Below are 16784 nucleotides of genomic sequence, written 5' to 3' on the forward strand. Positions count from 1 at the left end.
TTGATTAGCGTGCACGAGAGACATGTTCTCGTGAAAATGAAGGATAGAAATGGCAAGATTAGGGAACCATGGATGACAGGTGAAATTGTGAGACTAGCTAAGAGGAAAAAGGAAGCATACATAAGGTCTAGGCGGCTGATGAAAGACGAAGCTTTGAAAGAATATCGGGAATGTAGGACCAATCTGAAACGAGGAATTAGGAGGGCTAAAAGGGGTCATGAAATATCTTTGGCAAACAGGGTTAAAGAAAATCCCAAAGCGTTTTATTCATATGTAAGGAGAAAGAGGGTAATTAGAGAAAGGATTGGCCCACTAAAGGACAAAGGAGGAATGTTATGCTTGGACTCAGAGAAAATGGATGAGATTCTAAACGAGGACTTTGCATCGGTATTCACCGAGGAGAGGGACATGACGGATGTTGAGGTTAGGAACAGATGTTTGATTACACACGGTCAAGTCGGCATAAGGAGGGAGGAAGTGTTGGGTATTCTAAAGGGCATTAAGGTGGACATGTCCCCAGGTCCGGATGGGATCTATACCAGGTTGCTGAGGGAAGCGAGAGAGGAAATAGCTGGGGCCTTAACAGATATCTTTGCAGCATCCTTAAACACGGGTGAGGTCCCGGAGGACTGGAGAATTGCTAATGTTGTCCCCTTGTTTTAGAAGGGTAGCAGGGATAATCCAGGTAATTATAGACTGGTGAACCTGACGTCAGTGGTAGGGAAGCTGCTGGAGAAGATACTGAGGGATAGGATCTATCCCCATTTGGAAGAAAATGGGCTTATCAGTGATAGGCAACATGGTTTTGTGCAGGGAAGGTCATGTCTTACCAACTTAATAGAATTCTTTGAGGAAGTGACAAAGTTGATTGATGAGGGAAGGGCTGTCGATGTCATATACATGGACTTCAGTAAGGCGTTTGATAAGGTTCCCCATGGCAGGCTGATGGAGAAAGTGAAGGCGCATGGGGTCCAAGGTGTACTAGCTAGATGGATAAAGAACTGGCTGGGCAACAGGAGACAGAGAGTAGCAGTAGAAGGGAGTTTCTCAAAATGGAGACGTGTGACCAGTGGTGTTCCACAGGGATCCGTGCTGGGACCACTGTTGTTTGTGATATACATTAATGATTTGGAGGAAAGTATAGGTGGACTGATTAGCAAGTTTGCAGACGACACAAAGATTGGTGGAGTAGCAGATAGTGAAGGGGACTGTCAGAGAATACAGCAGAATATAGATAGATTGGAGAGTTGGGCAGAGAAATGGCAGATGGAGTTCAATCAGGGCAAATGCGAGGTGATGCATTTTGGAAGATCCAATTCAAGAGTGAACTATACAGTAAATGGAAAAGTCCTGGGGAAAATTGATGTGCAGAGAGATTTGGGTGTGCAGGTCCACTGTTCCCTGAAGGTGGCAACGCAGGTAAATAGAGTGGTCAAGAAGGCATACGGCATGCTTTCCTTCATCGGACGGGGTATTGAGTACAAGAGTTGGCAGGTCATGTTACAGTTGTATAGGACTTTGGTTCGGCCACATTTTGAATACTGCGTGCAGTTCTGGTCACCACATTACCAAAAGGATGTGGATGCTTTGGAGAGGGTGCAGAGGAGGTTCACCAGGATGTTGCCTGCTATGGAGGGCGCTAGCTATGACGAGAGGTTGAGTAGATTCGGATTATTTTCATTAGAAAGACGGAGGTTGAGGGGGGACCTGACTGAGGTGTACAAAATCATGAGAGGTATAGACAGGGTGGATAGCAAGAGGCTTTTTCCCAGAGTGGGGGATTCAATTACTAGAGGACACGAGTTCAAAGTGAAAGGAGAAAAGTTTAAGGGGGATATGCGTGGAAAATTCTTTACGCAGATGGTGGTGGGTGCCTGGAACGCGTTGCCAGCGGAGGTGGTAGATGCGGGCACGATGGCGTCTTTTAAGATGTATCCAGACAGATACATGAATGGGCAGGAAGAAAAGAGATACAGAACCTTAGAAAATAAGCGACATGTTTAGAGAGAGGATCTGGATCGACGCAGGCTTGGAGGGCCGAAGGGCCTGTTCCTGTGCTGTAATTATCTTTGTTCTTTGTTCTTTGTTCAGCCCCTCAAACTGAGGCAGCCGCTCAAATTAAGGCAGTCCCTCAAACTATGGCAGACTCTCAAACTAAGGCAGCCCCTCAAACTTAGGCACCCTCTCAAACTAAGGCAGCCCCTCAAACTAATGCAGCCCCTCAAACTAATGCAGAACTCTATCTAAGGCAGCCCCTAAACTAAGGCAGTTCCTCAAAGTAATGCAGCCCCTCAAACTAATGTAGCCCCTCAAACTAATGCAGCCCCTCAATCTAAGGCTGCCCCTCAAACTTATGCACCCCCTCAAACTAATGCAGCCCCGCAAACTAATGCAGCCCCTCAATCTAAGGCAGCCACTCAAAATAATGCAGCCACTCAATCAGAGGCAGACTCTAAAACTAATGCAGCCACTCAATCAAAGGCAACCCCTCAAACTAAGCCATCCCCTCAAACTAAGGCAGCCCCTCAAACTAATGCATACTCTAAAACTAATGCAGCCCCTTAAAGTAAGGCAGCCCCAAAAACTAAGGCAGCGCCTCAACCAAAGGCAGCCCCTCAAATTAATGAAGCCGCTCAAACTGAGGCAGCCTGTCAAACTAAGGCAGCCTCTCAAAGTAAGGCAGAACCTCAAACTAAGGCAGCCGCTCAAACTAAGGCAGACTCTCAGACGAAGGCAACCTCTCAAACTATGTCAGCTGCTCAATCTCAGGCAGCCCCTCAAACTAAGGCAGCCCCTCAAACTGAGGCAGCCGCTCAAACTAATGCAGCCCCTCAATCTAAGGCAGCCGCTCAAACTAAAGCAGCCCATAAAACTAATGCAGAACCTCAATCTAAGGAAGCCCCTCAAACTAAGGCAGCCCCTCAAACTAATGCAGACCCTCAATCTAAGGCAGCCCCTCAAACAAATGCAACCCCTCAAACGATGTCAGCCCCTCAAACTAAGTCAGCCCCTCAAACTAATACAGCCACTCAATCAAAGGCAGTCTCTCAAACTGATGCAGCCACTCAATCAAAGGCAGCCCCTCAAATTAAGCCAACCACTCAAGCTAAGGCAGCCCCTCCAACTGAGGCAGACTCTTAAACTAATCTGCCCCTCAAAGTAAGGCAGCCCCTCAAACTAAGGGAGCCCCTCAACCAAAGGCAGCCCCTCAACCAAAGGCAGCCCCTCAAACAAATGCAGCCACTCAAACTAAGGCAGCCCCTCAAACTCAGTCAGCCTCTCAAACAAAGGCAGCCGCTCAAACTAAGGCAGCCTGTCAAACTAAGGCAGCCACTCAAAGTAAGGCAGACCCTCAAACTAAGGCAGCCGCTCAAACTAAGGCAGACTCTCAAACTAAGGCAGCCCCTCAAACTAAGGAAGCCGCTCAAACTAAGGCCGACTCTCAAACTAAGGCAGCCTCTCAAACTCAGTCAGCCGCTCAAACTAAGGCAGACTCTTAAACTAATCTGCCCCTCAAAGTAAGGCAGCCCCTCAAACTAAGGGAGCCCCTCAACCAAAGGCAGCCCCTCAACCAAAGGCAGCCCCTCAAACAAATGCAGCCACTCAAACTAAGGCAGCCCCTCAAACTCAGGAAGCCTCTCAATCTAAGGCAGCCGCTCAAACTAAGGCAGCCTGTCAAACTAAGGCAGCCTCTCAAAATAAGGCAGATCCTCAAACTAATGCAGCCCCTCAATCTAAGGCAGCCACTCAAAATAATGCAGCCACTCAATCAGAGGCAGACTCTCAAACTAATGCAGCCACTCAATCAAAGGCAGCCCCTCAAACTAAGCCATCCCCTCAAACTATGGCAGCCCCTCAAACTAAGGCAGACTCTAAAACTGAGGCAGCCCCTCAAATAAAGGCAGCCGCTCAAACTAATGCAGCCCCTCAATCTAAGGCAGCCCCTCAACTAAGGCAGCCGCTCAAACTAAAGCAGCCCATCAAACTAATGCAGCACCTCAATCTAAGGCAGCCCTTCAAACTAAGTCAGCCCCTCAAACTAAGTCAGGCCCTCAAACTAATGCAGCCACTCAATCAAAGGCAGTCTCTCAAACTCAGGCAGCCACTCAATCAAAGGCAGCCCCTCAAACTAAGCCAACCCCTCAAACTAAGGCAGCCCCTCAAACTAAGGCAGACTCTCAAACTAATGCTGCCCCTTAAAGTAAGGCAGCCCCTCAAACTAAGGGAGCCCCTCAACCAAAGGCAGCCCCTCAAACAAATGCAGCCACTCAAACTAAGGCAGCCCCTCAAACTGAGGCAGCCCCTCAAACTAAAGCAGCCCATCAAATTAATGCAGCACCTCAATCTAAGGCAGCCCCTCAAACTAAGGCAGCCCCTGAATCTCAGGCAGCCCCTCAAACCAATGCAGCCCCTCAAACTAAGTCAGCCACTCAAACTAATTCAGCCACTCAATCAAAGGCAGACTCTCAAACTAATGCAGCCTCTCAATCAAAGGCAGCCCCTCAAACTAAGCCTACCCCTCAAACTAAGGCTGCCCCTCAAACTAAGGCAGACTCTCAAACTAAGGCAGCCTCTCAAACTAAGTCAGCCGCTCAAACTAAGGCAGCCTCTCAAACTAAGGCAGCCCCTCAAACTAAGGCAGCCCCTCAAACTAAGGCAGCACCTCAATCTAAGGCAGCCTCTCAAGCTCAGGCAGCATCTCAAACGAAGGCAGCCTCTCAAACTAAGGCAGCCCCTCAAACTAAGGCAGCCGCTCAAACTAAGGAAGCCCCTCAAACTAAGGCAGCCGCTCAAACTAAGGCAGCCGCTCAAACTAATGCAGCCCCTCAATCTAAGGCAGCCCCTCAATCTAAGGCAGCCCCTCAAACTAAGGCAGCCGCTCAAACTAATGCAGCCCCTCAAACTAAGGCAGCCGCTCAAACTCAGGCAGCCCCTCAAACTAATGCAGCCCCTCAATCTAAGGCACCCCCTCATTCTAAGTCAGCCCCTCAAACTAATGCAGCCCCTCAAACTAAGGCAGCCCCTTAATTAAGCTAGCCCCTCAAACTAATGCAGCCCCTCAATCTAAGGCAGCCCCTCAAAATAATGCAGCCACTCAATCAGAGGCAGACACTCATACTAAGGCAGCCCCTCAAAATAAGGCAGCCTCTCAAACTAAGGCACCCCCTCAAACTAATGCAGCCCTTCAATCAAAGGCACCCCCTCATTCTAATTCAGCCCCTCAAACTAATGCAGCCCCTCAAACTAAGGCAGCCTCTTAAACTAAGCCTGCCCCTCAAACTAATGCAGCCCCTCAATCTAAGGCAGCCCCTCAAAATAATGCAGCCACTCAATCAGAGGCAGACTCTCAAACTAATGCAGCAACTCAATCAAAGGCAGCCCCTCAAACTAAGCCATCCCCTCAAACTAAGGCAGCCCCTCAAACTAAGACAGACTATCAAACTAATGCAGCCCCTTAAAGTAAGGCAGCCCCACAAACTAAGGGAGCGCCTCAACCAAAGTCAGCCCCTCAAACTCATGCAGCCGCTCAAACTAAGGAAGGCCCTCAAACTCAGGCAGCCTCACAATCTAAGGCAGCCGCTCAAACTAAGGCAGCCTGTCAAACTAAGGCAGCCTCTCAAAGTCAGGCAGACCCTCAAACTAAGGCAGCCGCTCAAACTAAGGCAGACTCTCAAACTAAGGCAACCTCTCAAACTAAGTCAGCCGCTCAATCTAAGGCAGCCCCTCAAACTAAGGCAGCCCCTGAAACTAAGGCAGCCGCTCAAACTAATGCAGCCCCTCAATCTAAGGCAGCCCCTCAACTAAGGCAGCCGCTCAAACTAAAGCAGCCCATCAAACTAATGCAGCACCTCAATCTAAGGCAGCACCTCAAACTAAGGCAGCCCCTCAAACTAAGGCAGCCCCTCAAAATAAGCCAACCGCTCAAACTGAGGCAGCCCCTCAAACTAAGGCAGCCTCTCAAACTAAGGCACCCCCTCAAACTAATGCAGCCCCTCAGTCTAAGGAACCTCCTCATTCTAAGTCAGCCCCTCAAACTAAGTCAGCCCTTCAAACTAAGTCAGCCCCTCTAACTAATGCAGCCGCTCAATCAAAGGCAGTCTCCCATTCTAATGCAGCCCCTCAAACTAAGGCAGCCCTTTAAACTAAGCCAGCTCCTCAAACTAATGCAGCCCCTCTATCTAAGGCAGCCCCTCAAAATAATGCAGCCACTCAATCAGAGGCAGACTCTCAAACTAATGCAGCCACTCAATCAAAGGCAGCCCCTCAAACTAAGCCATCCCCTCAAACTAAGGCAGCCGCTCAAACTAAGGCAGACTCTCAAACTAATGCAGCCCCTTAAAGTAAGGCAGCCCCACAAACTGAGGGAGCGACTCAACCAAAGGCAGTCCCTCAAACTAATGCAGCCGCTCAAACTAAGGCAGCCCCTCAAACTAAGGCAGCCTCTCAAAGTAAGGCAGACCCTCAAACTAAGGCAGCCGCTCAAACTAAGGCAGACTCTCAAACTAAGGCAACCTCTCAAACTAAGTCAGCCGCTCAATCTAAGGCAGCCCCTCAACTAAGGGAGCCGCTCAAACTAAAGCAGCCCATCAAACTAATGCAGCACCTCAATCTAAGGCAGCCCGTCAAACTAAGGCAGCCCCTCAAACTAATGCAGCCACTCAATCTAATGCAGCCACTCAATCTAAGGCAGCCCCTCAAACAAATGCAGCCCCTCAAACTAAGTCAGCCCCTCAAACTAAGTCAGCCCCTCAAACTAATGCAGCCACTCAATCAAAGGCAGTCTCTCAAACTAATGCAGCCACTCAATCAAAGGCAGCTCCTCAAACTAAGCCAACCCCTCACACTAAGGCAGCCCCTCACACTAAGGCAGACTCTCAAACTAATGCTGCCCCTTAAAGTAAGGCAGACCCTCAAACTAAGGGAGCCTCTCAACCAAAGGCAGCCCCTCAAACTAAGCCAAACGCTCAAACTAAGGCAGCCTCTCAAAGTATAGCAGCCCCTCAAACAAATGCAGCCCCTCAATCTAAGGCAGCCCCTGAAACTAAGGCAGCCCCTCAAACTAATGCAGCCCCTCAAACCAAGGCAGCCGCTCAAACTAAGTCAGCCCCTCAAACTATGCGAGCCGCTCAAACTAAGTAATTCGCTCAAACTAAGGCAGCCCCTCAAATTAAGGCAGCCGCTCAAACTAAGGCAGCCCCTCAAACGAAGGCAGCCGCTCAAACTAAGGCAGCCCCTCAAACTGAGACAGCCGCTCAAACTAATGCAGCCCCTCAGTCCAAAGCAGCCCCTCAAACTCAGGCAGCCTCTCAAACTAAGGCAGCCGCTCAAACTAAGGCAGCCCCTCAAACTAAGACAGCCGCTGAAACTAATGCAGCCCCTCAATGGACAAAGACGAGAGTGGTCCTGAATGAAGAGTGCTAAATTGGGGGAAGGCCAACCATACCAAAATTCGGCAGGAGCTGGGGAATGTAGATTGGGAGCAGCTGTTTGAAGGTAAATCCACATGTGATATGTGGGAGGCTTTTAAAGAGAGGTTGATTATCGCGCAGGAGAGACATGTTCTCGTGAAAATGAAGGATAGAAATGGCAAGATTAGGGAACCATGGATGACAGGTGAAATTATGAGACGAGCTAAGAGGAAAAAGGAAGCATACATAAGGTCTAGGCGGCTGATGAAAGACGAAGCTTTGAAAGAATATCGGGAATGTAGGACCAATCTGGAATGAGGAATTAAGAGGGCTAAAAGGGGTCATGAAATATCTTTGGCAAACAGGGTTAAAGAAAATCCCAAAGCGTTTTATTCATATATAAGGAGAAAGAGGGTAACTAGAGAAAGGATTGGCCCACTAAAGGACAAAGGCGGAATGTTATGCTTGGACTCAGAGAAAATGGGTGAGATTCTAAACGAGTACTTTGCATCGGTATTCACCGAGGAGAGGGACATGACGGATGTTGAGGTTAGGAACAGATGTTTGATTACACCAGGTCAAGTCGGCATAAGGAGGGAGGAACTGTTGGGTATTCTAAAGGGCATTAAGGTGGACAAGTCCCCAGGTCCGGATTGGATCGATCCCAGGTTACTGAGGGAAGCGAGAGAGGAAATAGCTGGGGCCTTAACAGATATCTTTGCAGCATCCTTAAACACGGGTGAGGTCCCGGAGGACAGGAGAATTGCTAATGTTGTCCCCTTGTTTAAGAAGGGTAGCAGGGATAATCCAGGTAATTAAAGACCGGTGAGCCTGACGTCAGTGGTAGGGAAGCAGCTGGAGAAGATACTGAGGGATAGGATCTATTCCCATTTGGAAGAAAATGGGCTTATCAGTGATAGGCAACATGGTTTTGTGCAGAGAAGGTCATGTCGTACCAACTTAATAGAATTCTTTCAGGAAGTGACAATGTTGATTGATGAGGGAAGGGCTGTCAATGTCATATACATGGACTTCAGTAAGGCGTTTGATAAGGTTCCCCATGGCAGGCTGATGGAGAAAGTGAAGGCGCATGGGGTCCAAGGGGTACTAGCTAGATGGATAAAGAACTGGCTGGGCAACAGGAGACAGAGAGTAGCAGTAGAAGGGAGTTTCTCAAAATGGAGACGTGTGACCAGTGGTGTTCCACAGGGATCCGTGCTAGGACCACTGTTGTTTGTGATATACATTAATGATTTGGAGGAAAGTATAGGTGGACTGATTAGCAAGTTTGCAGACGACACTAAGATTGGTGGAGTAGCAGATAGTGAAGGGGACTGTCAGAGAATACAGCAGAATATAGATAGATTGGAGAGTTGGGCAGAGAAATGGCAGATGGAGTTCAATCAGGGCAAATGCGAGGTGATGCATTTTGGAAGATCCAATTCAAGAGTGAACTATACAGTAAATGGAAAAGTCCTGGGGAAAATTGATGTGCCGAGAGATTTGGGTGTGCAGGTCCACTGTTCCCTGAAGGTGGCAACGCAGGTAAATAGAGTGGTCAAGAAGGCATACGGCATGCTTTCCTTCATCGGACGGGGTATTGAGTACAAGAGTTGGCAGGTCATGTTACAGTTGTATAGGACTTTGGTTCGGCCACATTTGGAATACTGCGTGCAGTTCTGGTCGCCAGATTACCAAAAGGATGTGGATGCTTTGGAGAGGGTGCAGAGGAGGTTCACCAGGATGTTGCCTGCTATGGAGGGCGCAAGCTATGAAGAGAGTTTGAGTAGATTCGGATTATTTTCATTAGAAAGACGGAGGTTGAGGGGGGACCTGACTGAGGTGTACAAAATCATGAGAGGTATAGACAGGGTGGATAGCAAGAGGATTTTTCCCAGAGTGGGGGATTCAATTACTAGAGGACACGAGTTCAAAGTGAAAGGAGAAAAGTTTAGGGGGGATATGCGTGGAAAGTTCTTTACGCAGATGGTGGTGGGTGCCTGGAACGTGTTGCCAGCGGAGGTGGTAGATGCGGGCACGATGGCGTCTTTTAAGATGTATCTAGACAGATACATGAATGGGCAGGAAGAAAAGAGATACAGAACCTCAGAAAATAGGCGACATGTTTAGAGAGAGGATCTGGAACGACGCAGGCTTGGAGGGCCGAAGGGCCTGTTCCTGTGCTGTAATTATCTTTGTTCTTTGTTCTTTGTTCAGCCCCTCAAACTGAGGCAGCCGCTCAAATTAAGGCAGCCCCTCAAACTATGGCAGACTCTCAAACTAAGGCAGCCCCTCAAACTTAGGCAGCCTCTCAAACTAAGGCAGCCCCTCAAACTAATGCAGCCCCTCAAACTAATGCAGAACTCTATCTAAGGCAGCCCCTCAAACTAAGGCAGCTCCTCAAAGTAATGCAGCCCCTCAAACTGATGCAGCCCCTCAAACTAATGCAGCCCCACAATCTAAGTCTGCCCCTCAAACTAATGCACCCCCTCAAACTAATGCAGCCCCTCAAACTAATGCAGCCCCTCAAACTAATGCAGCCCCTCAATCTAAGGCAGCCACTCAAAATAATGCAGCCACTCAATCAGAGGCAGACTCTCAAACTAATGCAGCCACTCAATCAAAGGCAGCCCCTCAAACTAAGCCATCCCCTCAAACTAAGGCAGCCCCTCAAACTAATGCAGACTCTAAAACTAATGCAGCCCCTTAAAGTAAGGCAGCCCCACAAACTAAGGGAGCGCCTCAACCAAAGGCAGCCCCTCAAAATAATGCAGCCGCTCAAACTAAGGCAGCCCCTCAAACTCAGGCATCCTCTCAATCTAAGGCAGCCGCTCAAAGTAAGGCAGCCTGTCAAACTAAGGCAGCCTCTCAAAGTAAGGCAGAACCTCAAACTAAGGCAGCCGCTCAAACTAAGGCAGACTCTCAGACGAAGACAACCTCTCAAACTAAGTCAGCTGCTCAATCTCAGGCAGCCCCTCAAACTAAGGCAGCCCCTCAAACTGAGGCAGCCGCTCAAACTAATGCAGCCCCTCAATCTAAGGCAGCCACTCAAACTAAAGCAGCCCATCAAACTAATGCAGAACCTAAATCTAAGGAAGCCCCTCAAACTAAGGCAGCCCCTCAAACTAATGCAGACCCTCAATCTAAGGCTGCCCCTCAAACAAATGCAGCCCCTCAAACGAAGTCAGCCCCTCAAACTAAGTCAGCCCCTCAAACTAATGCAGCCACTCAATCAAAGGCAGTCTCTCAAACTAATGCAGCCACTCAATCAAAGGCAGCCCCTCAAACTAAGCCAACCACTCAAACTAAGGCAGCCCCTCCAACGAAGGCAGACTCTTAAACTAATGCTGCCCCTCAAAGTAAGGCAGCCCCTCAAACTAAGGGAGCCCCTCAACCAAAGGCAGCCCCTCAACCAAAGGCAGCCCCTCAAACAAATGCAGCCACTCAAACTAAGGCAGCCCCTCAAACTCAGTCAGACTCTCAAACTAAGGCAGCCGCTCAAACTAAGGCAGCCTGTCAAACTAAGGCAGCCTTTCAAAGTAAGGCAGACCCTCAAACTAAGGCAGCCGCTCAAACTAAGGCAGACTCTCAAACTAAGGCAGCCCCTCAAACTAAGGAAGCCGCTCAAACTAAGGCAGACTCTCAAACTAAGGCAGCCTCTCAAACTCAGTCAGCCGCTCAAACTAAAGCAGCCCATCAAATTAATGCAGCCCCTCAATCAGAGGCAGACTCTCAAACTAATGCAGCCACTCAATCAAAGGCAGCCCCTCAAACTAAGCCATCCCCTCAAACTATGGCAGCCCCTCAAACTAAGGCAGACTCTAAAACTAATGCAGCCCCTTAAAGTAAGGCAGCCCCACAAACTAAGGGAGCGCCTCAACCAAAGTCAGCCCCTCAAACTAATGCAGCCGCTCTAACTAAGGCAGCCCCTCAAACTCAGGCAGCCTCTCAATCTAAGGCCGCCGCTCAAACTAAGGCAGCCTCTCAAACTAATGCAGCCACTCAATCAAAGGCAGTCTCTCAAACTAATGCAGCCACTCAATCAAAGGCAGCTCCTCAAACTAAGCCAACCCCTCAAACTAAGGCAGCCCCTCACACTAAGGCAGACTCTCAAACTAATGCTGCCCCTTAAAGTAAGGCAGACCCTCAAACTAAGGGAGCCTCTCAACCAAAGGCAGCCCCTCAAACTAAGCCAAACGCTCAAACTAAGGCAGCCTCACAAAGTATAGCAGCCCCTCAAACAAATGCAGCCCCTCAATCTAATGCAGCCCCTGAAACTAAGGCAGCCCCTCAAACTAATGCAGCCCCTCAAACCAAGGCAGCCGCTCAAACTAAGTCAGCCCCTCAAACTATGCGAGCCGCTCAAACTAAGTAATTCGCTCAAACTAAGGCAGCCCCTCAAATTAAGGCTGCCGCTCAAACTAAGGCAGCCCCTCAAACGAAGGCAGCCGCTCAAACTAAGGCAGCCCCTCAAACTGAGACAGCCGCTCAAACTAATGCAGCCCCTCAGTCCAAGGCAGCCCCTCAAACTCAGGCAGCCTCTCAAACTAAGGCAGCCGCTCAAACTAAGGCAGCCCCTCAAACTAAGACAGCCGCTCAAACTAATGCAGCCCCTCAATGGACAAAGACGAGAGTGGTCCTGAATGAAGAGTGCTAAATTGGGGGAAGGCCAACCATACCAAAATTCGGCAGGAGCTGGGGAATGTAGATTGGGAGCAGCTGTTTGAAGGTAAATCCACATGTGATATGTGGGAGGCTTTTAAAGAGAGGTTGATTATCGCGCAGGAGAGACATGTTCTCGTGAAAATGAAGGATAGAAATGGCAAGATTAGGGAACCATGGATGACAGGTGAAATTGTGAGACTAGCTAAGAGGAAAAAGGAAGCATACATAAGGTCTAGGCGGCTGATGAAAGACGAAGCTTTGAAAGAATATCGGGAATGTAGGACCAATCTGGAATGAGGAATTAAGAGGGCTAAAAGGGGTCATGAAATATCTTTGGCAAACAGGGTTAAAGAAAATCCCAAAGCGTTTTATTCATATATAAGGAGAAAGAGGGTAACTAGAGAAAGGATTGGCCCACTAAAGGACAAAGGCGGAATGTTATGCTTGGACTCAGAGAAAATGGGTGAGATTCTAAACGAGTACTTTGCATCGGTATTCACCGAGGAGAGGGACATGACGGATGTTGAGGTTAGGAACAGATGTTTGATTACACTAGGTCAAGTCGGCATAAGGAGGGAGGAAGTGTTGGGTATTCTAAAGGGCATTAAGGTGGACAAGTCCCCAGGTCCGGATTGGATCTATCCCAGGTTACTGAGGGAAGCGAGAGAGGAAATAGCTGGGGCCTTAACAGATATCTTTGCAGCATCCTTAAACACGGGTGAGGTCCCGGAGGACAGGAGAATTGCTAATATTGTCCCCTTGTTTAAGAAGGGTAGCAGGGATAATCCAGGTAATTATAGACCGGTGAGCCTGACGTCAGTGGTAGGGAAGCAGCTGGAGAAGATACTGAGGGATAGGATCTATTCCCATTTGGAAGAAAATGGGCTTATCAGTGATAGGCAACATGGTTTTGTGCAGGGAAGGTCATGTCGTACCAACTTAATAGAATTCTTTGAGGAAGTGACAAAGTTGATTGATGAGGGAAGGGCTGTCAATGTCATATACATGGACTTCAGTAAGGCGTTTGATAAGGTTCCCCATGGCAGGCTGATGGAGAAAGTGAAGGCGCATGGGGTCCAAGGGGTACTAGCTAGATGGATAAAGAACTAGCTGGGCAACAGGAGACAGAGAGTAGCAGTAGAAGGGAGTTTCTCAAAATGGAGACGTGTGACCAGTGGTGTTCCACAGGGATCCGTGCTAGGACCACTGTTGTTTGTGATATACATTAATGATTTGGAGGAAAGTATAGGTGGACTGATTAGCAAGTTTGCAGACGACACTAAGATTGGTGGAGTAGCAGATAGTGAAGGGGACTGTCAGAGAATACAGCAGAATATAGATAGATTGGAGAGTTGGACAGAGAAATGGCAGATGGAGTTCAATCAGGGCAAATGCGAGGTGATGCATTTTGGAAGATCCAATTCAAGAGTGAACTATACAGTAAATGGAAAAGTCCTGGGGAAAATTGATGTGCAGAGAGATTTGGGTGTGCAGGTCCACTGTTCCCTGAAGGTGGCAACGCAGGTAAATAGAGTGGTCAAGAAGGCATACGGCATGCTTTCCTTCATCGGACGGGGTATTGAGTACAAGAGTTGGCAGGTCATGTTACAGTTGTATAGGACTTTGGTTCGGCCACATTTGGAATACTGCGTGCAGTTCTGGTCGCCACATTACCAAAAGGATGTGGATGCTTTGGAGAGGGTGCAGAGGAGGTTCACCAGGATGTTGCCTGCTATGGAGGGCGCTAGCTATGAAGAGAGGTTGAGTAGATTCGGATTATTTTCATTAGAAAGACGGAGGTTGAGGGGGGACCTGACTGAGGTGTACAAAATCATGAGAGGTATAGACAGGGTGGATAGCAAGAGGATTTTTCCCAGAGTGGGGGATTCAATTACTAGAGGACACGAGTTCAAAGTGAAAGGAGAAAAGTTTAGGGGGGATATGCGTGGAAAGTTCTTTACGCAGATGGTGGTGGGTGCCTGGAATGCGTTGCCAGCGGAGGTGGTAGATGCGGGCACGATGGCGTCTTTTAAGATGTATCTAGACAGATACATGAATGGGCAGGAAGAAAAGAGATACAGAACCTTAGAAAATAGGCGACATGTTTAGAGAGAGGATCTGGAACGACGCAGGCTTGGAGGGCCGAAGGGCCTGTTCCTGTGCTGTAATTATCTTTGTTCTTTGTTCTTTGTTCAGCCCCTCAAACTGAGGCAGCCGCTCAAATTAAGGCAGCCCCTCAAACTATGGCAGACTCTCAAACTAAGGCAGCCCCTCAAACTTAGGCAGCCTCTCAAACTAAGGCAGCCCCTCAAACTAATGCAGCCCCTCAAACTAATGCAGAACTCTATCTAAGGCAGCCCCTCAAACTAAGGCAGCTCCTCAAAGTAATGCAGCCCCTCAAACTGATGCAGCCCCTCAAACTAATGCAGCCCCTCAAACTAATGCAGCCCCTCAATCTAAGGCTGCCCCTCAAACTAATGCACCCCCTCAAACTAATGCAGCCCCTCAAACTAATGCAGCCCCTCAAACTAATGCAGCCCCTCAATCTAAGGCAGCCACTCAAAATAATGCAGCCACTCAATCAGAGGCAGACTCTCAAACTAATGCAGCCACTGAATCAAAGGCAGCCCCTCAAACTAAGCCATCCCCTCAAACTAAGGCAGCCCCTCAAACTAATGCAGACTCTAAAACTAATGCAGCCCCTTAAAGTCAGGCAGCCCCACAAACTAAGGGAGCGCCTCAACCAAAGGCAGCCCCTCAAAATAATGCAGCCGCTCAAACTAAGGCAGCCCCTCAAACTCAGGCAGCCTCTCAATCTAAGGCAGCCGCTCAAAGTAAGGCAGCCTGTCAAACTAAGGCAGCCTCTCAAGGTAAGGCAGACTCTCAGACTAAGACAACCTCTCAAACTAAGTCAGCTGCTCAATCTCAGGCAGCCCCTCAAACTAAGGCAGCCCCTCAAACTGAGGCAGCCGCTCAAACTAATGCAGCCCCTCAATCTAAGGCAGCCGCTCAAACTAAAGCAGCCCATCAAACTAATGCAGAACCTAAATCTAAGGAAGACCCTCAAACTAAGGCAGCCCCTCAAACTAATGCAGACCCTCAATCTAAGGCAGCCCCTCAAACAAATGCAGCCCCTCAAACGAAGTCAGCCCCTCAAACTAAGTCAGCCCCTCAAACTAATGCAGCCACTCAATCAAAGGCAGTCTCTCAAACTAATGCAGCCACTCAATCAAAGGCAGCCCCTCAAACTAAGCCAACCACTCAAACTAAGGCAGCCCCTCCAACGAAGGCAGACTCTTAAACTAATGCTGCCCCTCAAAGTAAGGCAGCCTCTCAAACTAAGGGAGCCCCTCAACCAAAGGCAGCCCCTCAACCAAAGGCAGCCCCTCAAACAAATGCAGCCACTCAAACTAAGGCAGCCCCTCAAACTCAGTCAGCCTCTCAAACTAAGGCAGACTCTCAAACTAAGGCAGCCCCTCAAACTAAGGAAGCCGCTCAAACTAAGGCAGACTCTCAAACTAAGGCAGCCTCTCAAACTCAGTCAGCCGCTCAAACTAAAGCAGCCCATCAAATTAATGCAGCCCCTCAATCAGAGGCAGACTCTCAAACTAATGCAGCCACTCAATCAAAGGCAGCCCCTCAAACTAAGCCATCCCCTCAAACTATGGCAGCTCCTCAAACTAAGGCAGACTCTAAAACTAATGCAGCCCCTTAAAGTAAGGCAGCCCCACAAACTAAGGGAGCGCCTCAACCAAAGTCAGCCCCTCAAACTAATGCAGCCGCTCTAACTAAGGCAGCCCCTCAAACTCAGGCAGCCTCTCAATCTAAGGCAGCCGCTCAAACTAAGGCAGCCTCTCAAAATAATGCAGCCACTCAATCACAGGCAGACTCTCAAACTAATGCAGCCACTCAATCAAAGGCAGCCCCTCAAACTAAGCCATCCCCTCAAACTATGGCAGCCCCTCAAACTAAGGCAGACTCTAAAACTAAGGCAGCCCCTCAAATAAAGGCAGCCGCTCAAACTAATGCAGCCCCTCAATCGAAGGCAGCCCCTCAATCGAAGGCAGCCCCTCAACTAAGGCAGCCGCTCAAACTAAAGCAGCCCATCAAACTAATGCAGCACCTCAATCTAAGGCAGCCCCTCAAACTAAGTGAGCCCCTCAAACTAGGTCAGGCCCTCAAACTAATGCAGCCACTCAATCAAAGGCAGTCTCTCAAACTAATGCAGCCACTCAATCAAAGGCAGCCCCTCAAACGAAGCCAATCCCTCAAACTAAGGCAGCACCTCAAACGAAGGCAGACTCTCAAACTAATGCTGCCCCTTAAAGTAAGGCAGCCCCTCAAACTAAGTGAGCCCCTCAACCAAAGGCAGCCCCTCAAACAAATGCAGCCACTCAAACTAAGGTAGCCCCTCAAACTAAAGCAGCCCATCAAATTAATGCATCCCCTCAAACTAAGGCAGCCCCTCAAACTAAGGCAGCCCCTCAAACTAAGGCAGCCCCTCAATCTCAGGCAGCCCCTCAATCTCAGGCAGCCCCTCAAACTAAGTCAGCCACTCAAACTAATTCAGCCACTCAATCAAAGGCAGACTCTCAAACTAATGCAGCCTCTCAATCAAAGGCAGCCCCTCAAACTAAGCCTACCCCTCAAACAAAGGCTGCCCCTCAAACTAAGGCAGCCTCTCAAACTATATCAGCCCCTCAAACTAAG

Source organism: Heterodontus francisci, unplaced genomic scaffold, assembly GCF_036365525.1.
Source record: "Heterodontus francisci isolate sHetFra1 unplaced genomic scaffold, sHetFra1.hap1 HAP1_SCAFFOLD_50, whole genome shotgun sequence".
Taxonomy (NCBI): domain Eukaryota; kingdom Metazoa; phylum Chordata; class Chondrichthyes; order Heterodontiformes; family Heterodontidae; genus Heterodontus; species Heterodontus francisci.